We start from the raw sequence: 24,102 nt of genomic DNA, 5'->3' as shown, positions 1-24,102 counted from the left end.
TCAAGGGTTTGGTGCTTTAGTCAGTGTCTGGAACTTGGCCGATGCCAGGTCCAAGGGGTGATGGGCTGTGGTCCCAGACAGAGGTTGGTACACAGCTTGAGCAGTCATCTGGAAGTGGAGGGCACTGAACCTAGAGGAGACAAATCTGACAAGAAGATTAAGAAGACAAGGGTCAAAAAGAAGTAAAAGGAATATAATCAGGAGTGAGATAAGGATAGGAGTTAACATAGAGAGAAGCCAAGATCCCCAAGAAGAGGATGACCCTGGTGTACTAAGGTTTTCATGGCTGTCTCACATCCAGGTGACTTTCTCTAGTCCTGTTGAGAGTTGTTAATATACCTACTGCAGGAGGTGTTGGCCAGGGCACAGACACCTCCACTAAGCAAGTAGATAATCCAAAGCTATCTGATTATCCAGGACCACATTTGCCAGGGAGTGCAGAGGTTGTTGAATGTCCTGAGGACTATAAGTTGTGTCATTTGCCAATTGGTGAATTGATAACTATCAACTGAAACCTGTCAGGTTTGAAAGAATGAACTCATGTTGTAAATGTCCATACCAAGGCATGAGATATTCTGTTCCCTTTTTAAGGTATCAGAGAACATTGTCTCAGAATTCATGCTTTACTCCTGTTAGGGTGGAGGTACTGGGTTTAGTAATATTGAAAATGGTCAAAGGTGGTGCCAAAAATCCAAGGGAGCACACACCAAAATCCTTATAAGGTGTTAAACACTGGGTGGCTAGAACAACAATCCTGGGGTCCTGCCAAGTAGTGGCATCTCGCTTTACTTCTTCCCCAGAATCCTCACCAGCTGGCCCACCCAACCCACAAAGGAAGGAATATCCCTTAATGGCACAGATGGGGCATGTTTGTAAAAGGTACTGAGCATGGATGCCCCATGGATCAGTATGATTACATGCTAATATTCCGAGTAAGAGAGAAACTTTCAAAAGATCAACAAAAGTGTTATAGTTAGAAGGGGGCTGTGGCATTGTGTGTCAACTGAGAAGAGGTTAAATAGGGAGAGCCTTCCAGGAGAGTGGTAGGAGGAATTTGGTCATAGGTGCAAGTAGGGAGTGTTCCCTCAGAACAGGTGGTACAGGTGGTACAGCTGGGAGAGGTAAAGTTCTGGGGACACTCATCACTGCAGGCATCCTTACAGGTGATTCAAGTCAAGAGACCAGCAGAGACATTTACAATCCCTCCCCTGATAGGGGTCTTTACCTGTACAGTGGCCGTAGAACTTGTCTCCCAAGCAAGGGAATAATTCCCGTTGAGAAACAGGGTGTTGAGATAGAAAAATTTTTCCCATAAAGGAGTGGCCAGTACAAAAAGGGGTGGCAAAGACCTCTGAGCTGGTTACATTAGGGAGGGTTTTTTTTTTGCAAAAACTGCCTTAAACAAAAGAGGTTCCTAACTTTAACCTCACAACTGAATAGATACACAATCTTGTTCCACAAGTTTGTTTACCTTTCTCTAATTATACTTCAGAAGTTGAATCTTTTACATATGACAACTGATTTTACTATTACTTAGGCCATGGGATGACTACAAATTCAGATCAAAACAGCAAGATTTCACATACTTACATTGTGCTCATGTCTTTTACTGACCACTTGCTCTGGTCATAGAAATCTGTTATAAAAGGAAAAGGCAGGGACATGTGACATACCAAATATGACAAGACAGAACATCCTTAGCTCTGTTTGAATTCAGATAAGAGTCACAGTTCTCCTGTCATGCAGTATCCATTCCACATCATAGCCAGACTCAGGAATAGACAGGTGGGAAACATTCCTTCTCAAAGGAACATAATGGGGAAACTGAGCCAGGAGGATCCCATCCTAGATTGAGGCTAAGATTGTCCTCATGACTTTTTCCCAGATGCAGACCTCCACCCGTTAACAGTACAGGATCACATTCCCTCTGAGTAGCTTGTGGCATTTCTCTCAGATACTGATTTAATGTAGACAACTATGCCCAAATTCAAACTCAAAGCAAAATTAGTTATAGTCCCAAGAGCCTTTTACTCCAAACAGCAAGTTTCACTAATCCCAGCTTAAAGCCAGATACAGTTAATTTTATTCTCATGGAGTTGCAATAAGCAATAAGGATTTACCAGGACTCACATACATAAGAGATTTTACTTAATATCTTTCCTTCTCAAATTTAAACTTGTCCTGGTGTAAAAGCCAATCATTAGAAATCATTTCTATGCACTTGCAACTTCTCAGCAAGCCAAGTTCATTGTTTAGGAACTCCAAACAAGTTCTTTTCTCAGGGCAGATGACCTTGCCCACACAGATGGTTTCCAGGGACCTTGGCAAGTTTACAAAATAAGGGGAATTACCATGTACCCCAGGTAGGGGCTAATCTTGGTGTCCCTACCTGCCAACCCCCCATATACCAAGGAGGACTGTTTTGAATGGGCAGAACCAATCTGGATAAGGCTTCTACCCAATCCCCTCCTTTTCACACACAGTAATCAATTAACAATTCTAGGTTTTAACATTAAAACAGTAACTTCATATAACTTAGTTAACAGTCTTATAGCTTTCAAAAGTGATAGTCAAATTGTTTTAGCTATAACCCCTTCTTTAATTACAGGTAAAGGTGAAAATACCTGATTTTCTAAGTGGCAGTTATCAAACATTTTAAGACAGGGTTAGCAGGGCTGACAAAGTAATATAACTGGTTTTACACAATTTTCCCACTATCCTTTAGTTTCTTTCAGTTCACATTTTAATAACATCCAAATTATGAAAAGCTGCTTGACATAACTGATACGAAAATTTACCAGTTTGAAACAATGTATGTATTTAAAACTTGAAACAAACACATTACCAATCACATGACTCCAATTCTGTTGAATGTATTTCCAAATTTCCTTTCATAGAAAATGGGACATCTCTTCACCATTGACATTGCATACTGGTCACAGCTAATTAAGGAACTAATAATAATAGTAGTTAACATTTATAGTGTTTGCCTTCTGCCAGGCATTGTGTTAGGCACCTTCCAATCACGTGAGATAAACTGAGGTAACTTGCTTAATGTCACCCAGTTAACACATTTCAGATCCATACATTTTCCCAATTTACCTTAGTGCCAAACAGTATAAAATATTACCAGAATGAATTAAATTACCTTTTGGTTGTGTTCTGGTACCCAAAAAACTTTTCTCTTTTATGTGAGGCAGAAAAGATTAAGTACTACCTCTCTTTTTGATCTGAGGGGAAAAGATTCCCCTTTTCTTTCTTGTCTTTCCCTCCACATTCAAAATTTGGCCAGAGTTAGAATGTAGAGAGAGAGAGAGAATTTTTTTCCCCAACAATTCTCCGAAGTTTCAAAACCTTTTACTCTCAAACCCTCTGTTCACACTGTTCATGTGAATAGATTATGCTTTTCTTTTTACCCATACTTCTCTCATTCCTACATGCTTAAACTTTCTTGCCTTTCCTTCTGATGGACTTTGATTAAAGTCCCTTTAAAACTGCACATTTCTTATTTCCTTCTAATTCTGACCTGACAGTTCGAGGATCCTTCTCAACTTGCCTTTTGCCAATCATGTAACCTAAATAATAAAGTATTTTTCTCTCTTTCTCTCTCCCATCCACTAGCTCCTCTGAGACTGCTATAATCAGGGAGGGAGAGGGGGAGAGAAAGAAAGTGACTTTCCAGAGTCCAGCTGCAGCCTTGGGATGCTACCTGGCTGCAAAGGGCGTCAGATTACACATAGGACACTCACTCATACCACACAGACAAACAGAGAACAGATACATGGTAATGACAGGGAGAATCCAAAAGCTCAGAGAGACTTGTCAGAAATCCCCTGCACAAATCAGACAATTTTTTTTTCATGGTTCTCCAGATCTTATGGAGACCAGGCAAAATTTTCCTTAAGGTGTTGGAGACTGAGCTTTCTCCAGTTTTGTAAAAGATAACCTAGGGGTGAATCTCAAGGTGTAGGGGGAGATTGGCCCATCCTCTTTGCCTATAAGCCTTAAAAAAAAAAAAAAAAGGACCTGCTCCTGTAGTCTATTTGCCTCGACCAGCATCCTGGTGAGGGAGAAAAAACCTGCAGAAGTTCCCAACAAGGCGTCTCTTGTCAAGAAGGAAATCCACTAGAGCCTGTTGCAGGCTCGACCCAAAGCCCCAGCAAGCCTTCTTAGGTGCTTGAGGGGCGACCCAACTACAGGGCGAGAGGAAGGGGAGGCTTACCTTGATTCAGAGAAGGCTTGAGACTTCAGACAAGCCCCACATTGGGCGCCATAAATGTTGTGGTCTGAGAGGTTGAGACCTCTCAAAGACTGGTGCACAGGACAAGGTCATTTGGAATGAATTCACAGACTCAAGCATTTTTAGGTCAAGGTGGCAAAGATTTATTGTTACGCTTTTTAGTGGGCAAGGATTCTTAAGGAACCTGCAAGAGACTGAGGATGGAGCTAGGATTTATATGGAAAAGGGCATGGGAAAAGAATGTCAGGGACACTGATGAGGTAATCTAAAGGTCCAGGTGTCTTTGGGAGCTATGGATGAGAAAGTACAAGGAGTATACCGGACAGAGGGGGAGATGACAGAGGTATGGATCTTTGGAGTCTGGCAGGAGGAAGAGTCCTTGGGCCAGCCAAGGACAAAACTCCTTGGGCTGGGCAAGGCACCCCTCTCCCTCTGTCTTGATGAGAGAATGCTCTGTAACAAAGGAAAGCTTTCTCACAAGACAGGAACTTACTAAGAAATTGGGAGGCTTCCAAAGACATGATCTGAGGGCTGGGGCCTGAGCAGCCCAGCACTCTCTCACCTAGCTTTGTGTAGCTGCACCAGGGAGAGACATAACGGTCGTGCTGGGGCCCATGCATGAATAACTGCTAGACACAGTGTCCTTGGGCTGGGGAATGGTTGTCAGAGACAGTGTTTCTGAGACTAGGGAGAAATTGGGATCCAAATACAAGCACAAGCACCCAAGCACCCCATCAATATCACCCTTAACGAGTGGAAGGAAAGGGGGGGGATGATTTCTGTTTCAGACAGTAACATATAATGCCAGTCTCATAATAATTCTTATGATAGTTTTTGGTTGTTTACTATCTATCATCCTATAATTTTATAATCCTGTTTATTCTCCAGATTATGGCTCTCTGTTGGAAGATGGTGTTTCTTTTCTTCTCTCTTGTATATCCCCATTGGGTATACCTAGGACACTTCATCCACAGAGAGATTGATCAAATGGATGTTTTCTCACAGAGCACCTGACTTTCTTTCCCTTTTTCATCAGCGTTGGCTACAGTGGCAGGGGGAATTAAACTCTTTGCAACTCAGGATAGCTGGAGCTGGCCTTGATATACCTGGGAGAGCAGATTGGGAATGGATGGTTTGGGGACCAACAGCTGTTGCAGAAAATCCTTTCTTGGCCTAAGTGGGTTTCCTAGTCCCAACAAAGTGTTCTTTGCCATGAAATTACCATTTGATGCTCTTATTAATATGTAATCTGCCTCTTCTGGAGAGGGATGTGGCTTGTATTATTTGTCGAATTATTTATAGTATTTAAAATGAATTTTGCATAACACTTGTATGTATAATCAACTCTCAATCATCTTCCAGTGGATTATCTACAATTTGTCAGAAAAATCTTGGCTCTAAGGTTATTGAAAGTTAAACCTGCTCATCTTAAATACTGTATTTAAGTCCTTGCTTTATAAACCACTATGATCACTATAGATTGCAGTTAATCTGCTTAGTTTTGTTGACTTCTAGGCTGTTTCTGTTGGTTTTCGCTGCAGAGAAGCCCTTGAAAGTCCTTTGTTACTTCTACTCAAGGAAAAGTTGGAGAAAGGATAGAATGTGCCAATCTAAGAGGGTGCTTGTTTGTTCCAACCCCAAAGCCCCCAAAGCGGGGCAGCTTTCAGCATTGTCTATGGGCTTGGAGAAGCTGGGTTCAAATCCTGACCATAACCGAGTAAATTACCTTATCTTGGGTTCTAATGAGAAGGTTGGACAAGATGACCTCTAAAGTGTCTTTTAACTATGATGAAATATGATCCCACGAGTGGGCTGCAGTAAGAGGGTGTGCCAGGAACTTTAGGCTGGATATGCAGAACAGCTTTCCAAAATCAACTGAACTTGATCTCTACAGAGAAGCTTCATTAGCATGTTTGAAGTGAATCTCAGATAAACACAGAACAACATGCCAAAGCAAATAATTTTTGGATTAGCCACAGTTTTGGATGATCTCCAAACCTGCTTTCCTTTATTATTGCAAGTAAACAAGAATTGGCTATTTTTCTTTGTTTGCTCTTTCTTAAAAAAATAAAAAAAACTTGTCAACTTTAAAAAAATGTTAAAAATTGTTTTAGAGTATAATTGGGGAAAAATAAAATATATGTAAAATATTTTTAAAAAATGTGTCAGGGTCTGGGTTCAGAAGGAGGCAAATAATAAAACTTCATTTGTATGATGTTTAAAAATACTTTTTTTAACCTTTGTACACAGTTTAAAAATACTTCTACATTTGTACACAGTTTAAAAGATACTTCAACACCCATTAATCCTTATCCTTATAACAATACTTTGAGGTGAGCAGGGAAGGTATTGAATTCAATTCAAGACATATTTATTCATTTATTCAGCAACCATCAAGTATGAGGCACCAAACCAGTTGCTGGAGATACACATATAAAAACAGTTCTTGGTCTCAGGGGCTTTTGAAGTCATTTCTGTCTATTTTATACAAGGATACTAAGGGGCAGAAAGGTTAAGGTCTCACAATTAGTCAGTGGCAGAGTCAGGTCTAAGTCTTCTGACTCCAGGAAATATTTGAAGACTCTTTTGAAGATCCTTCTCTTGGCTACTCACAAAATTTGTCATTGAAATTGTCAAATTTAAACTCTGTGTCTTGAGGTTTGAATTGTAGGGTATTTTTTCTAGAGGTAACTTGTAAATTCTCTAGCTTGATGCTTTTTTTTTTCTTACCACATCTCCTTGCCTCATTCCAAATATCTCTTTCATTCTATGATCTGTGTTCAGGGCAGCTGAGGGAAAGTCCTGAGGGCAGAGTGGGTTGTGAGCTTCATCCACTGAATGCATAACTGGAGACAAAACACAAAGTATAAAAATTAAGGGAGACAAGCAGCCAGGGCCTTTTTTTCCCTTTCTTTCTTTCTTTCTTTCTTTCTTTCTTTCTTTCTTTCTTTCTTTCTTTCTTTCTTTCTTTCTTTCTTTCTTTCTTTCTTTCTCTCTTTCTTTCTCTCTTTCTTTCTTTCTTTCTTTCTTTCTTTCTTTCTTTCTCTCTCTCTCTCTCTTTCTTTCTTTCTCTCTCTCTTTCTTTCTTTCTTTCTTTCTCTCTTTCTTTCTTTCTTTCTCTTTCTTTCTTTCTCTCTTTCTCTCTTTCTCTCTTTCTTTCTCTCTTTCTCTCTTTCTTTCTTTCTTTCTCTCTTTCTTTCTCTCTCTCTCTCTCTCTTTCTATCTCTCTCTCTCTCTCTCTTTCTTTCTTAGAACTTGGGCAACTAGACTCCTCCAAACTTCACTTTCTTCAGCTACAAAATGATAGGGTTGGGATAGATGATGTCTAAGGTCCTTTCCTGGAATACAATTGAGTGATTTGAAATACGATGCATTTATCTTAATAGCAAAAAGAAAAACAGGTAAAAGAGTCAAATTGCAAATTGCAGAAAGCAAGCATATTTTTAAAAAACAAAACAAAGCAAAATCAGTGTTTGCAAAATGCATTCTGCTTGGAGAAAATCTGTGATTCTTACATTGTATCTTCAAGGTCAATTGCTTTGACTTATATAGAATTCATGTGTTCTTTTGAAATTGTTACCTTTTGCTTCTCTCTTGCCAGATTTTTCTCTGCTTCAGTATTTTTCTATTATAAATCTGTCTTTCATACCTTTAGAGAGACTATACATTATGGATTCCTTGTTTTTCTAATCTGCTAACTGAGCTTTTAATTTTTTCACTGGAGCCTCTAAGTTCTGATCTATGTTCATTTCTAATTTCTCCTTTGATTTTTTTTTGGAACCATTCAGGAGTTTTTTATTTTGTCTCATGTTATTTTGGGAGTTTAGAAAATTCTATAATTCATCAGGCACTGATTCAAATTATTTTGCCTTATAATAGCTTAAAGAGAGTTTTGTATCTCTTTGAGGGTTTAGTATACCCCTTTTAGTTTTAGGATCCATCTGTTCAATGATCTGTTTGTACTCTGGGCTTTTGTTTTCTCTTGAAATCTTTAATGTTTCAAAAAAAAAATCCTGTCACTAGCTTTCTGGGTCCTTTTACTTTGCTGATGGGAACATATCTGAAGTCTGTTTGCAAGTCTGCCTTAGTCTTCTTGAAAAAAAAAATTAGTGATGTAAGGAAAATACTCTTAACGTTTAAAGTTGTCTAAAAGTAGACGGTGTTGCTTCAGGAGGTAAACAGATTATTCCTTATTGAAGGTCTTCAAGCATTTGGTGACCATTTCCTAGTTTCTTTCAAGTATAGAGGGATTGGACCAGATCTCATATGACAACTCAATTGCCTTAAAAACTGGTTTACTTTTTATTCCTGCTGAGCCCTCACAATGATACTGCCGCCTCATTTGTAATAACCTTTCCCTTCTTCTACCTCCCTCATTTTCATGCCCTGAAGAACATATAAACAATCAGGTTGCTTGAAGGATGAGCTCTTTACAGATTGTTGTTCTTGTGAAAAGCATCGGAGATTGGACAAAGCCGATTTTTAATTGAGGATTAAAAGCTGGGGAACAAAACCTTTTTTTTTCCCCTAATGATAACTATAGTGACAAGGCTTTCCTACAAATATCCCCGAGAAAGGTAACAAAGGCACTTCAGTTCACAATATGGTGTACCCCATAAAAAAAGACTAGATAATCTCTGAGTTTGCTTCTAGCTCTAAGTGTCTTGCTTTATAAATGAATTATAGTTTCAGAGAGGAAGAGTAACTTGTACAAAATTGCACAGTTGATATCAGATCCTTTCCTGAAAGCAAGGTTTGAGCTTGTGAAAGAAATAGTGCATGTATCTCATCCCTTTCCCCTACTCCCCATTCCCTGGCAAGCTGAGCAAACCCTAAGACTAAGTGGTCAGCAAGGAAATAACAGCAGTAAGAGCAACAACTCATATTTACACAGTGCTTTAAGGTTTTGTAAAACAATTTATATACATCAACTCATTAGATATTCACAACAACCTTATGTCGTTGGTAGCATAGGGACGGTTATCCCTATTTTCCAGATGAGAAAACTCATCAAGATATAAAGATAGCAGATTTGAAATAGGACATTTCAAGATAAAGACATAAAGATAGCAGAATTAGAACTTCAGATAAACACTGATCCAGTCTGAATGGTCCAGCTGGGGCTGGTAAAGCAAACAGAGGCTTGGTAGGACTCGGGTGGATCTGTATAAAAAGAAACAAGAAGTCAAGTTTCCACAAAGCTCCATGACAGGGGAGAGGTAATTCATAGAGTCACAGTCACAGAAACAGGCAATTAATTGACTTGGCCCGGGTCTCTTTGTCATAGGGATGCCTGACTGTTCCCTTAGCCCTTTCTCACTTAGCTTGTAGTTAAGCTATCAACTAACTCTAACAACAAGAGAACCAGGTACCCTCAGAGGACTGAAAAGAGAAAGTGGCTTGTATTTCATTTTTCATTTTTAGTTTTGGAGACTGGGTCTTCTTATCTTCTTATCTAGGCTGGAAGTGCAATGGCCACTCATGGACCCAATCCCACTCTGACTCCACACTGAATCTCTGACTTGCTCCACGTCTGTCATAGGCCAGTTCACAGTTCACAATTCACTCCTCCTTAGGTAGCCTGGTTTCTACCCCTCCCCATTCCCTACTCTGTCCTTGGAGGTCACGGTATTGGTGCTGGACTTAGTGTGGGCACTCAAATGGCTTACCCCATTTCAGTTCAGAACTCCTGCTCTTAAGCAATCCACCAGCCTCAGCTTTCCAGTAGTAGAGACTATAGGCATGTGCTGCTGCGCCCCGTTATTTCATAATTTTTCTTTTTCTTTCTTTTTTTTTTTTAAGAAGAGCATGAATAGTTCATTTATTGGATCTATGGATAAGAGAAGAATTTAGAACCAAAGAAAATATAGAGAGCATTACAAAACGTTAAATAGATAATTTTGATTATAAAAAATTAAAAAGTTTTTACACAAATAAAACCAATGCAATTTTTCAAAAAGTTGTATCTTTATTTTATGGATGATCTATAGCAAAATATCAACTCCTCTCTCACTGAGCATGTACCCCAACTCTTGGTTTTGTGATTTTGACTATTAATATGTCTTGTATGAGTCCTTCTAGGTTGATGTGCCTGTTTTAGATTTTGAGCTTTAGGCAGGTATTGAGTCTATAGAGTTCCCTTTGTACAAAACCCCTTCAAGGGCTTTGGGCAGAGAGGCATATTTTGATAATTATGCCTTTTTCCACTAGGTAATTCTCCTCCCCTCCCTTGAGATCCTCCTTCAACAAATATTGCTCCCAAGAAAGTGAATGATGAATTCATTCACACTGAGGTTTAAATGACTGATAAAATTCAACACCCTACCTTTCCCAAGGAATTATGATACTGCTGCTGACTCATGTTAACTGAAGGAAGATGAAATCATTGATTTAGATCAATTCTGTGACCCATAAATTGGAAGGCACTATAGTATAAGCTCAAAAGGATGTAGTTATAACCATCACTCAACCAACTTTTATGGTACTTATAGGCAACCACCTTGTAGGCTATGTAAAGAGGACATTTCCATGGAAATGGTATGGGTGTGGTTGAGAGAAAGAAAACTAATAGTTTGCTTGTTGATCCATAATTTGAACTAATACCATTGCTCAGAGGGTAGGTCTATTTGTTTGTTTTTGTTTTTTAATTTATTTGGGGTAGGGATGAGGATTCATCCGAAACCCTTGTGGAGAAGTGGAGAGGAAAACGGTTTTCTTCTATGTGCAACTGTTGTTCCAAGGAGAACCAAAAGGGAAAATTGGGATGGTTGTTTTACTCTCACTACATTTTTTTTTCCTATCTTCTGAAGTGAATGTTTTCCTTACTGGTTTACAAAAGGTAAGATGAGTCAGGACAAAGCCTTCTGGAAGAGGCTTTGATTGGGTTGGGCAGAGTAATAGATGTTATTCTGCTTAAAGGCAGAAAAGTAGATTAATTGACTTTTAGGAATTTTTTCTTTGGGTAAGGAGAGAGTTCTATGGAATTCAGTTCTGGATTAAATTCTGGAACTGCCAGCTTTACATTCTCTTTGTTCCCCTAGGTCAAACTATGAATAGGGAGTTTGTAATTAAGGCTTATAGTTCATTTTTCCTGAACTCCTCCTCCCTGCCCTTCTCCTCCACCCATCCCCCAGGAATATTGAACAACTAGCTGGAGGCGGGGAGGAGAATGTAAGTACAATGTAATTTTGAGTTTAATCTGTATTATTAACATTTTCTCTATCACTTCAAGTCTAGACAATCAACAAAACAATAAATCAAGTTTTGATTTGTAGTTTGCTGATTTTTGAGGTATAAATGATCACATTGAAAATTTAACTATCAGCAATCATTAACCAGTAGGAGATGGCTCTAGCACCTATCTGCTGGGGTATCCAGATGGGGTTTTCTCTTCTGTCTTATCTCCTCTGCATCAAAATTTGTTCCCAAGAAAGAAACTGATAAATGCATTTATACTAAAGTTTAAATGATTGATAAGATTTAATGATCTTCCTTTCCTAGGGAAATATGAATTTTAATAGGATCAAAGGCCTTACATAGCTTCAGGCAAAGGAATAAATTTATGATTTGAATTTTGGTCATCAGTATAGCTCAGTTGGGAAGTTTTTTTTTTTTTGAGAGGGGAACTTCTTGCTGTCCCTCAAATCTTACCCAGTGGCTATTGCCCACTCACAGGGCCATGTCTAATTCTATATTGAAGTTGAAAGGGCATAATAATGGTGCAGCAGAAAGGGTACTGGATGGGAATTCAGAAGACCTGGATTCTAGTTCTAGCTTTGTTCCTAACTCATTCTGTGGTCTTGAGCAAGTCGCTTTGCTTTTTTATGAACCTTAGTTTTCTTACTGTAAAAAATGAGGGCCAGACTGGATAATTTTTAAGATCTCTTTAAAGTGTTTGTGACATCTTTTACCTTGTCTTCACAACTTTAATATTAATGCAATTTATAAATTAATATATTAATATTATTCAGATTATGCTTGGTATTATTTATAAAATACAGAGATTGAGACATTCATTACAGGAGTTTGCATTTTTTTACATAGTTCTACATAGTAATGAAATCCTCCCCCTTCTCCCCCAAGTCCCCAAACAAGCACACTTGTGACTTTGGACTGAGCTTTGTTTATAAATATTTAGGCCATCTGTTGTTCATTTGTAAATAAATGTCCTGTTAGTGCAACTTTGCCTTATAATAGAAGTGGGCTTGTTTTTTCCCCAAAGAGAATTTTGTAACCCTTAAAGAGCTTTAGCTGGCTTACTAGATGGAAGAAAATTCATCTATAAATGATCATTTCCAGCATGTTAGGGGAGGAAAAAAAATTAAAGACTGAGCTGAGTGGAGAAAATGAGGCCATAGCCACCCTAACAGTAAATCCCTAGGATCAACAGTGCCAAGGACAGCAAGAGAAAGTATAAAAGGCCCTCAAATCATCTCCAGTACCCAGACAATCTGGTTCATTTTCCCAACCAATATTTGGAAAAATTCAACTGTATTTCCCCCTAGAGGTGACAGTGAGGGACAACGATCCTAGGCCATTCTTTCTTATTCTATCAGTGCTCAGAAGTAGGGAGGGGCATGCCACGAATGAAGCTCTTTAAGAGGTTGGTATAGGTTGTCTTAGTGTCTCCCTTCCTGAATACCCTCTCCTCTCCTCTCCCTCCAAAATTCTACCACACATGTCTTTCTCAGTTATCTAGACCCTAGAATAACAACAGAACGGCCTTTAGGAAGATCACTCGGGAAGCAATGTCACAGATGGATCAGAGAGGGGAAAGGCCGGAGGCATGAAGATAACTTAGGTAACAATATTCATCTGTATTCTAGGTGAGGTGAGGGCCTGAATTGGAGTAGTCGCAATGGGAATAGAAAAGAAGGAACAGAACGGATCAGATAGATCCATGATGGAGGAGGAATCAATAGGATTTGGCAACCAATTGGATCTAGAGGGCAAGCAAGAGGAGAAGAAGAGTCAAAATGACTTTGAGGTCTTTTTTTTTTGCGGCAGAAATCAGCTGCCAGGTTTATTAATCTATCTGAAAACAAAACCAAACCAAAGTGGAATAAAAACAAAACTTTAAATAAATCTTTAGGTACATTTTAAAAATGGGTTGAAAGTTTAATGAAATATGTGTGTGTGTTTGTGTGTGTGTTTGTGTGTGTGTGTGTATCTCCTTTTGCTGGGAAATGACAACATTGGATTGGTTTCTTGTTTCACTCAGTGAGTCACTGCCTTATACAGCACAACATATTTTTTTTTATCCTTAAATATTAATTATATAATGGATGCAGATTTGTTCCGTCCCCTTATGCTCCAGATTAGAGATGCTCTCTATGGTGACATAAAGAACTCAAACTAGCAAAGAATTCTCTAGGCAGACTTATTTGGATGGACTTTTCAATGAAGCACCTCCAAGTGTATTTCCTTTGTGGGCCCAAATTTCCATCCCAACAAAATGTATGCTGAGTCTTCTTTCTTTATTTTAAGTGAAGTTAATGGCCACAAGAGCTCAGGGAAGAAGGGACAAAAAATATACGCATATGTAACTAATTTTCAAGATATTCCCCCATTAGCCCATTATTCCAATTCACGTGCACGTAAAAACACATGCCAATCATATGCTGCTTATAGGACTGAATGTGCATTGTACAGAGAATAAGTCTCTTTGTTGTATCTGGGGTCCTCTATCACTGCTATATTTGGAGAGTTTAATGGCCACCCAGAGTGGAGATATGTGGCAGAGAATGCATGTCCTTCTGCTTTTCAGAGAGACTCCTTGGTGTCACTCTGGTGGTGCAATGAGGAACATTCTTCTAAGAGTTGCTTACCAAGTACCAGCTAGTTTCCTCAAAAGTACCCTGCTTTCTAATCTGCCCAAATCCCCCAAATTTCATGTTCTTTCTTTGAATTGGGAAAGGGAACATGGAAAAAGGTGATCATAAATAGCTAAATGCAATATTTCTGATATCACTTTTTTAAATTTTCTTTTTTTTATTAATTTATTTATTTTTAGTTTTCAACATTCACTTCCACAAGATTTTGAGTTCCAGATTTTTTCCCCATCTTGTCCATCCTCCCACCCCAAGATGTCATGCATTCTGAACACCCCTTCCCCTAATCTTCATATAATTTTTTCCCTCCCACTACCTTAATACTGACAAAGGTCTCATGAGTTACAAATATCATCTTTTCATGCAAGAACGTAAACAATTCAACCTTAGTAAGTCCCTTATGATTTCTCTTTCCTGTTTACCTCTTCATGTTCCACTTGAGTCTTATATTTGAAAGTCAAATTTTCTATTCAACTCTGGTCTTTTCATCAAGAATTCTTGAAAGTCCTCTATTTCACTGAATGTCCATTTTTTTCCCCTGAAGGATTATACTTAGTTTTGCTGGGTAGGTGATTCTAGGTTGTAGTCTTATCTCCCTTGAACTCTGGAATATTATATTCCAAGCCCTGCGGTCCCTTAATGTAGAAGCTACTAAATCTTGTGTTATCCTGATTGTGTGTCCACAGTAGTTGAGTTGTTTCTTTCTGACTGCTTGCAATATTTTCTCCTTGACCTAGAAACTCTGGAATTTGGCTGTCGTATTCCTAGGAGTTTTCCTTTGGGGATTTCTTTCAGGAGGAGATTGGTGGATTCTTTCAATTTCTATTTTGCCCACTGGTTCTAAAATATCGGGCAGTTTTCCTTGATGATTTCTTGAAAGATGATGTCTAGGCTCTTTTTTTGATCATGGCTTTTGGATAGTCCAACAATTTTTAAATTATTTCTCCTGGATCTATTTTCCAGGTCAGTTGTTTTTCCAGTGAGATAGTTCACATTATTTCCTATTTTTTCATTCTTTTGGATTTGTTTTACAGTGCCTTGATTTCTCATAAAGTCACTAGCTTCCAGTTGCTCCATTCTAATTTTTAAGGAAGTATTTTCTTCAGTGAGCTTTTGGACTTCCTTTTCCATTTGGCCAATTCTGTTTTTGAAAGCATCCTTGTCCTCATTGGCTTTTTGGACCTCTTTTGCCATTTGGATTAGGCTATTTTTTAAGGTGTTATTTTCTTCAGTATTTTTTTGGGTCTCCTTTAGCAAGCTGTTGACTTGTTTTTCATGATTTTCTTGCATCACTCTCATTTCTCTTCCCAGTTTTTCCTCCACTTCTTTTACTTGCTTCTCAAAATCCTTTTTGAGCTCTTCAATGGCCTAGGACCAATTCATATTTTTCTTGGAGGCTTTAGATGTAGGAGCTTTGACTATGTTGTCTTCTTCTGGTTGTATGTTTTGATCTTCTTTGTCACCAAAGAAAGATCCTATGGTCTGACTTTTTTGTGAAGTTTGCTCATGATCCCAGCCAATTACTTGAGTTATAAACTCTTTGTTAAGGTAGGAGTCTGCTTCCAGTGTGAAGAATGTACTGTCTCAAGCTTCAGGGGTTTTGTGCAGCTGTTTTCAGAGATACTTCTAGGGACCTGTAAATTTTCAGTTCTTCCAAGGTGCTATGATCAAGGGCAAGGTTGTTTACTCCTTTCCTGGCCTGTGCTCTGGTCTATGAGTGAGCACAAGCACTCTTTTCTGCCTTGGAACTGTGAGGAGGATTCCCTCTCCACCACCACTACAAGCTCCACTACACCAGCACTCCTCCTTGCCCCAGGACCGCCACCCAGAACTGTGACCCAGATCCAAGAATGAGCAAAACAAGAGAATCCTGCCTCAGTCCTAGCAAAGATATCCCTGCAATCCTCCTCTGATTTGACACTCAATTCCCCTCTCAGTCTGTGGGTTGAGAGCTCTGGAAGCATCCACTATCCCGGGCTGTGCTCAGGGACTGGAACTGGGACTGCACTTCTCTCTCACCACAGTCACAGACTTTTCCTACTGATCTTCTAAGTTGTCTTTGGCGTTCATGGGTTGAGAAGTCTGGAAAGTGCCATGGCTGCTATTGATTCAGTCCTCTGAGGCCTGTTCCAGGTTTGCTGAGGCCTGTTTGGCCTGTGCACCCATGCTGAACTTCTTTCTTCTCTCCCAGCCCAGTGCAATATACCTTTCTGATCAATGTTTTAGGTGTCTTGGGCTGGAAATTTGTTTCACTCTGTCTTTTTATGGGTTCTGCTGCTTTAGAATTTGTTTAGAGTCATTTTTATAGGTATTTGGAGAGGTTTGGGGGAGAGCTCAAGCAAGTCACTGCTTTTACTCCGCCATCTTGACTCTACCCCCATCCCTTTTTTTTCAACCCAAGTGGAATAAAATATTCAGCTTTCAAGATTCTCCCAAAAGGAAAACAAAAGGAAAAAGAAAAACAAACACCCTAAAAACTTTAAATCTTCTTCCAAACCCATTTCCACTGAGCATCCAAGACAAGTTGATGGATAATATCAGTGCCAGCACCACCATGTCATGCAGAGACTTCATCGTATTCTCAACAATCTGTCAATGCATCCCCACTCCATCAAAAGTTACAAAGGTCCCCACAAAATGTCCCTCAGCAAGCTGAAGCTCATGATTCATTTGTTGATGAGCAGAAAGCTGCCAAGAGTCCAGATATGATATAAGCTACTTTCTAAGCAATAAATGTTTTAAGTCATCTTTTTTGTCCTGAAACACCACATGTAGTTAACAGCTTTGCTTATCAATGGTTGGTGTCAGTTTAGCTTCAAAGAGAACAGAAGCATTAGCATTATCTGGTGTTTATGTGTTATATATGTCAGCAACAAAACACAGAAGAAAAAGGCTTAAATGTATATTCATGAGTACCATGTCTAGAAATTACTAAAGTACCTAGTTAATGTATTGGATAGTTTTTTCTGAAGGAGTGCACATTGGATCTATAACAGTGGAAGTAGATACGTGACTGAGTAGAATTAATTCTTTTTTTTTTTAAATTTTTTTAATCTTTTTTGCTTTTTTTGGTGAGGCAATCAGGGTTAAGTGACTTGAGCAAGGTCACACCGCTAGTAAGTGTCAAGTGTCTGAGGCTGGATTTGAACTCAGGTCCTCCTGACTCCAAGGTCTAAGCTCTATCCACTCTGCCATCTAGCTGCCCCTAGTTAATTCTTATCAAATAACTTTTCTCTGTACTGTAGGGAAAGAACAATAAACAAACCTTCTCTCCCCTACTTCGGTCAATATCCCAGACTTGACAAGTTGATGTTTTTAGCATCAATGAACCCCACATCCTTTGTTTGATATAATGGGCTTCCCCATAGCTAATGGATCTGAAAGGCTGTGTCCAAACACACACATTTTGTTATTAATTGGTCTGCAGCTCCATTGGGGAGCCAGAGTTGGAAAGGGGCTATGGTGGACATAGTCAGCTTCAGAGAATATTTCCAACTTTATAGATTTTCTGGGAGCCAAGTGCAAAAACAAAGTCCCAAAAAGAGGGATGGTGCTCAGGACATTATTTAAATACATCTTGAAAAAGAGTAGGTGCAAGACCAGCCATGCCCAATAACCAAACCCAACCGTGTATCCAAAGAGCTTCTCCCTGACACCTGCAGATTCTTAGACATTAACAAGACAAACGCTCAGTGCATTTTCATTCCTCTGCCAAGATTCTCCCAGGGGTTATTTATATAATGAGAGTTAACTATACTGTAGATACTCAGAGAAAATGTGCATTTTCTTATGTTGATATGAAACAAAACAGACATGATATAGCTTCAATGTACATCAAACTTGTATGACCCCTTCCTAAGCCTATGTAAGGAAGCAATCTCCACCCCACTCTCACTTTCGTCCTGTTACACCAAATCAATGTTTAGATTCCTCCCCTACCTCCCTCTGGTAAAGTGCTCTGTCCATGATGTGTGTGTGTGTGTGTGTGTGTGTGTGTGTGTGTGTGTGTGTGTGTATTCTTTTTAAAAAGACAAAATGTTTTCCTCTTTTCTTCTTCATGTTTGAAGAAAGAGGGAAAAGGCCTGGAAAGGATCCATCTCCCAGTCACAAAGTCCTGGTAGCTAGTACCACAGCCTTCATTGTAGGGGTGGGGGTCACAGAAGCCACCTTTTTGCATGTAGGCCGTGCTCTCATCAAAGTGGGACAGAGGCACTGTGTCCTCTTCATTGATGTGATACTCCATGTCCATCTTCAGCAATGGGCACTGGTTATCTAGGAAGGCCATGGAGAAAAGCTCTTGGGGATGGCAAACAAACATGTAGACATATCTCTCTCCAGCCACCTTGTACATGATGCCCTTCTCATGGTAATAGCAGAGAGAGCCGCTAAGCTTGTAGTAGTTCATCACAGGTCTGTTTTTCTGAATGCCTCAGCACTGGGCTACTTCTTCAGGCACAATCAGTTTATACTCCATGCTGGGGCCAGTCCAAGCAAGTAAATGGGAATTTGAGGGGTCATCAAGGAGGACCACCAAGAACTGCTACAATTGTAGGGAACCCCACTGTTGATAGGTGGGGGCCTCATGGTAGAGCCCCAGCTCTTGTTTGATATCTCCATTGAACTTCTATGGGACCACACAGATGTCATTGTAAAGCTTCCTGAGGCCCTTTTCAAACACACAACTCTCTATTCTGTTGGGGTGCACCAGGAAGTCCTCTTACCGCACACAAATGGAATGGCAGCCAGGTACTTTTGGATCATAGGCAAAGTCTCTAAGTTCCTGTTTAATCATTAGAGGTGGGGGGAAGCTGGGGTTGGCTGTACTGCCTACCAGGGTGGTGTGTTCATAAACTGGATCATGGTATTCTTACTCAAAACCTGGGGGGTTAGACGTGTGGTGTTGGTACATTGGACTTCCTTCCGTGGGCATCCTAGGCAAAGGTGGAAGGGAATTACAAAGCTCAGAAAACTGGCAATGAAATCCGTGGGTAGCTGTTGTTCAGGATGGATTGAGATGGCGGTAGATGAGCAGAGGCAGCTTCGGGGTGTGAGCTGCCTTCAGAGAAGCCTGATGCAGGGGAGACACAGGAGTGCTGAACTGCACTGGGGGATTGGAAGTCCTCATTCCCACTTGTGACTTCTGATCATAGGCACTGACATTGTAGAGGCACTTTTCTTCACAGCTGAATTTAAAGGGCTGCTCTTGACTGCAGGCTGAGCCCAGCTTCCAGCATGGGCTATGGAGTTCTTTCTTGATTTTCAAGGGGAGGCCATGAAAAGCCAAACTTTCAGCCTAATAGTCTGGGAGAAACTGTTCATCATTGTTAGGTTGTGCAAGGATGTGCTTGTACATGCCACGTTTCCTGTAATTGGCTCAGATCTTGAAAGAGTTCTTCTGAGTTACGAACTAGGTCTCTGTTAATGAATTTGCTTTTCCTGACATTTGCTGGTTTCTCATCACAGCTTCTCCCAAGCTGATTCTGAAGGCCGTGTCAGGTGCTGGGCTGCCAACACTCCCCTCCCAATTTAATCCAGACACGAATCCTTGCCCAGCACCTCCCCCTCTTGACTTTGAGGACTTGAAGTTAAGTGACTGGCAACGTTGTGGAGCCATTAACAGAAATAGAGAGGTTGAATAGAGGAGCAGGTTTGAAAGGGCAGAACAAGTTCATTTTGAGGCATGTTGAGTTTGAAGTACTGGTAGTACATCCATGTGGCACAGTGGTTAGAGCACTGGACTTGGAGTCTGGAAGACCTGGCTTCAATTCCATGTGATATTTCTCTATTACCACAGGCAAGTCATTTAAGCCTGTTCAGCCTGTTTCTTCAATTTAAAATTGGGATTAATAACTTGTGTAGTACCTATATCTCATGATTATAGTGAGGTTCAAATGAGATAAATAAGCTTTTTTATAAATTGTAAAATGCTATGCGTCAGTTAATATTACTCAGGTAGAGGTGTCCAGGAGGTAGTTGGAAAGTGAGTAAGGGGTTTCCACAGAGAAACACATTCCTATCATATGGAGCTTGCTTAATATCACTTTCCATTTGTCATTCTCATTGATTTTATAATAAGAATAATCTCGTGTCTCTATTTTAAAATTTTATTGATATAAACTTTTTTTTATTGATATAACTTCCCAATAACTTCTTCTCCCCAAAGAACCCTCCTTCTTAACAAAGAGAAGTGTTTAAGCAAAACAGAGGAACGCTGATCCTGTTGTACAATATTTGCAATATTCCACATCCATAGCCTATCACGCTTCTATTTCTCTGTTAAGAAGAAGGAAAGATAACTTTGTGTTTGGTCCTGTGGAATCAAAATCCTTCATTTCATTAATCTGAATTCTGTTATCTTTAAGTATTTTCTTTTACATTTTTGTGATTGTTGTTCCTATTATTCTCTTGATTCTGCTTTCTGAATCAATTCAAACAAATCTTCCCAACTTTCTCTGGATTCCTATTTATTATTTCTTATGGCATAATAATATCCTTTACATTCACATAACACACAATTTGTTCAGTCATTCTCCAATTTATGGGCACCTATTTTGTTTTCAGTTTTTCTACCACAAGAAGTACTGCTATGAATACTTTGACATATGTTGGACTTTTCTCTCTCTCTCTTTTTTTTTTAATTACTGAAACAAATACACCATAAGAAAAGATAAAGAAACATACTATAAACTTAAGTATTGAAACTTAAATACAAAATGAGAAAAGAAAAAAAAGCATGTTGTGTGCACAGTAGAACATAAGAGAGGATTCAAAATATATAGCAATAAATTTCCATTTCAAGAAAGCCTGTATAATAAATACTATGAGTTGTGTTGAGAGCTGTCCATCTTTTCTTTGCTTCCTTGTTTGTTTTCTTTTTTCTCTGCTGTGCAATTTTTACTTTGTTCTTTTTTTCTCCCTTCCTCCTCCTCACCTCCCAAAGGCTACAATTAGTCTCAGATATATTTATATATAGATATAGATACACATACACATGTATACACATACATGCATATGTAGACATATACTTTCCCTAACAAATTCTACTTCTGATCTTTGTTTTTATGTTTGTGCTTATCTTTTTTTTCCTATCCCTCCTAACTCCTCTACTTTACTTCTACCCTCTACCTTGCCCTCTATTACTTAACCTACCCTACCTCCAAGAATCCCTTTCTTATCCTCCTATTCCCATTAATCTAAACATCCTATATCCCCCTTCTAACCTATTCCTGTACCCTCCCCTCTAGAGATTCCTCCCTTATCCTCTTCTCCTTTCTTATTCCCTTAGCTTTTTCTTTCTTTCTTTCTTTCTTTCTTTCTTTCTTTCTTTCTTTCTTTCTAGGCAATGGGGTTAAATGACTTGCCTAGGGTCACACAGCTAGGAAGTATCAAATGTCTGAGGCTGGATTTGAACTCAGGTCCTCCTGACTCTATCGTCCTGGTGCTCTATCCACTGTGCCATAGCTTTTTATTTCTTTCTGAATTTAGAAGACTTTTATACTCTTCTAGATATATATGTGTTGTTCCCTCTTGAATACATTCCCAATGAAAGTAGGTTTCCAGAACTAGCAGCCCTCCTCCCGCATTTAATTCCTCTGTGTTTTTCTTCCTCTCTCATCTCATTTGTATAAGATTTAGCTGTTCTTAAATGGTTTTACTTTTTAAAAGTCATATCATCCTCCTTCAATTCTTCCCTCTGACCTTTAACCAAGACCTCCAGCCTCCTGTAAGTGCCCATAGCCAGAGGCATCCCTGCCTCACGGCTTCTGCACTCACCAGGTGTGTGCTGGTTCTTTCTGGCCTCCCCCCCACCCCTTACTTATTTTTATCCACTAGATATTCATCCTGGGGTTCTATTTCATCTCTTCTGTGGGGAAAATCTTGAGAGCTTGGAATTTTCTGACCTACTCCACCATCTTCTCAGAATCCTCTCTCTATATTGGACTTTTCTCTCAGGATTTGACCTCCTTGCAGTATATGCCCAATAGTGGAATCTCTAGGTGAAAGAATATGAAGTTTATAAGGGATGTCTCCAGACATACACCCTCGCCTGCCTATTTGAGGATCTGTTGTTTGCATATTCCTTCCTTATGCTCTCCTCTTGTCTTGCCCCTTTGCTGGGAAGGGATCTGATGGTGAAGTTGAGGAGCTAATCTTCTCTAGTTAAGCCTCTCATCTCCCTTTTCCCTCTGTGTACCAGACCTCCCCATGTGCCCCTGGAGGTGTGGGAGACAGTTGAGCTAATTGTTTGGGATCAGAGAATTCCTGGGTGAGCTACTCGTGCCACCCCAGCTATTGTTCTCCTCTGAGACCCTAAAGAATTTTACCTCATCACCCTATTTGTAGCCCCACCAGGAAGGTTTGTTTGGCTGCTGCAACAGAAGGGTTTAATTTCTTGGGCACTTGAAGCTATAGGGTGTCTTTGAACAAAATCTAGATAGCATGTTAAACTGTAAAGTGTCTGAGCCACGAACTAACACCCACCCCTCGCTCCTTAACCTCAGAGAGGAAAAAAGACAATCCTGTCTATCCCTGTCTCAGCCATTAAGAAACAACTTTGAACTTTTATAGGCATGGCTGGATTTCATAGACTCTGGATCCCTAATTTTGGTTTTATTGCTCAGCTCCTTTATGACTGTACTCGAGGCCCTGACTTACTCCCTTTAGAGTGGGGCCTCGACCAAATTAAAGCATTTGAGACATTGAAAACTAAATTGACCACCACTCTAGCGTTAGTTGTACCCAATCTAAAAAAACCTTTTACTCTGTATGATGATGAAAGGAGAGGACAGGCTTTGGGAGTCCTAACCCTGTTCTTAGGACCTGACCCCAGGGTAGCTGCTTATTTTTCAAAACAATTAGACTCTGGCTGCCGGATGGCCTTCATACTTCCAAGTAGTGGCTGCAAAAGCCATTCTGTTTAAAAGCCATTTGACTGGCAGTGATGGGGTGGTTGGGTGCTTGTGCTTGTAGTTGGACCCCAATTTCTCCCTGGCCTCAGAAACACTGTCTCTGACAATCAGTGTCCCAGACCAAGGACACTGTGTCTAGCAGTTATTCATGCGTGGGCCCTAGCACAACCCTTATCTCTCTCCCTGGTGCAGCTACACAAAGCTGGGTGAGAGAGTGCTGGGCTGCTCAGGCCCCAGCCCTCAGATCATGTGTCTGGAAGCCTCCCAATTCCTTAGTAAGTTCCTGTCTTGTGAGAAAACTTTTCCTTGTTGCAGAACATTCTCTCATCAAGACAGAGAGAGAGGGGTGCCTTACCCAGCCCAAGGAGTTTTGTCCTGGAAATCCTGCCAGATTTCCAAGATCTATACTTCTGTCATCTCCCTCCCTTTCTGGTATACTCCCTGTACTTTCCCATCCATAGCTCCCAAAGACACCTGGACCTTTGGATTACCTCATCAGTGTCCCTGGCATTCCTTTCCCGTGCCCTTTTCCATATAAACCCTAGCTCCATCCTCAGTCTCTCGCAGGTTCCTTAAGAATCCTTGCCCGCTGAAAAGCATAACAATAAATCTTTGCCACCTTGACTTAAAGAATGCTTGAGTCTGTGAATTCATTCCAGACGACCTCATCCTGTACTTCATTCTTTGAGGGGTCTCAAACTCTCAGACCACAACAGCAGTAAGCTAGGAGAAACCATCCAACAAGTCTGTTGGGCTTGCCCAACTTGTACCCAGAGACTCTGGAATATACCTGAGAATCCTTGGAGAACCTGTAGCTTCTGTCTGGAAAGGCCTCAGCCCCTTTCACAGGACAGGTGGATAAAAAGAGGTGAAATCATACACACTCTTTTCCTTTTATGTTTTTACCTTGCCATAGTCATCTTTAATTCCCTCCAGGGAAATTGTCTTTTCTCTATACTCCTTTTGTCGCTGTTTGGTCCTTGTTGGCTTAACCTCCTTGCCAGGTTTGTCTCCTCCAGGGTCCTAGCCATCAACTTCCAGATGATTGCTCAGTCTACCAACCTCCTACTGAGCTGAAGGTTTTCTAGCCCACTGGACTGAAGTCTGACCCCTTGAATAGGAC

At 40.0% G+C, this 24,102-nt stretch overlaps 1 pseudogene; it reads right to left on the bottom strand.

Annotated features, from left to right (window-relative positions):
• Positions 1 to 21,817, bottom strand: LOC114046391 (annotated as a pseudogene).
• Positions 21,818 to 24,102: the final 2,285 nt, after the last annotated feature.

This window comes from Vombatus ursinus, unplaced genomic scaffold (genome assembly GCF_900497805.2).
Source record: "Vombatus ursinus unplaced genomic scaffold, bare-nosed wombat genome assembly UNPS02001419.1, whole genome shotgun sequence".
In the NCBI taxonomy this organism is placed as follows: Eukaryota; Metazoa; Chordata; class Mammalia; order Diprotodontia; family Vombatidae; genus Vombatus; species Vombatus ursinus.
This window is presented reverse-complemented; position numbering and strand designations above follow the sequence as displayed.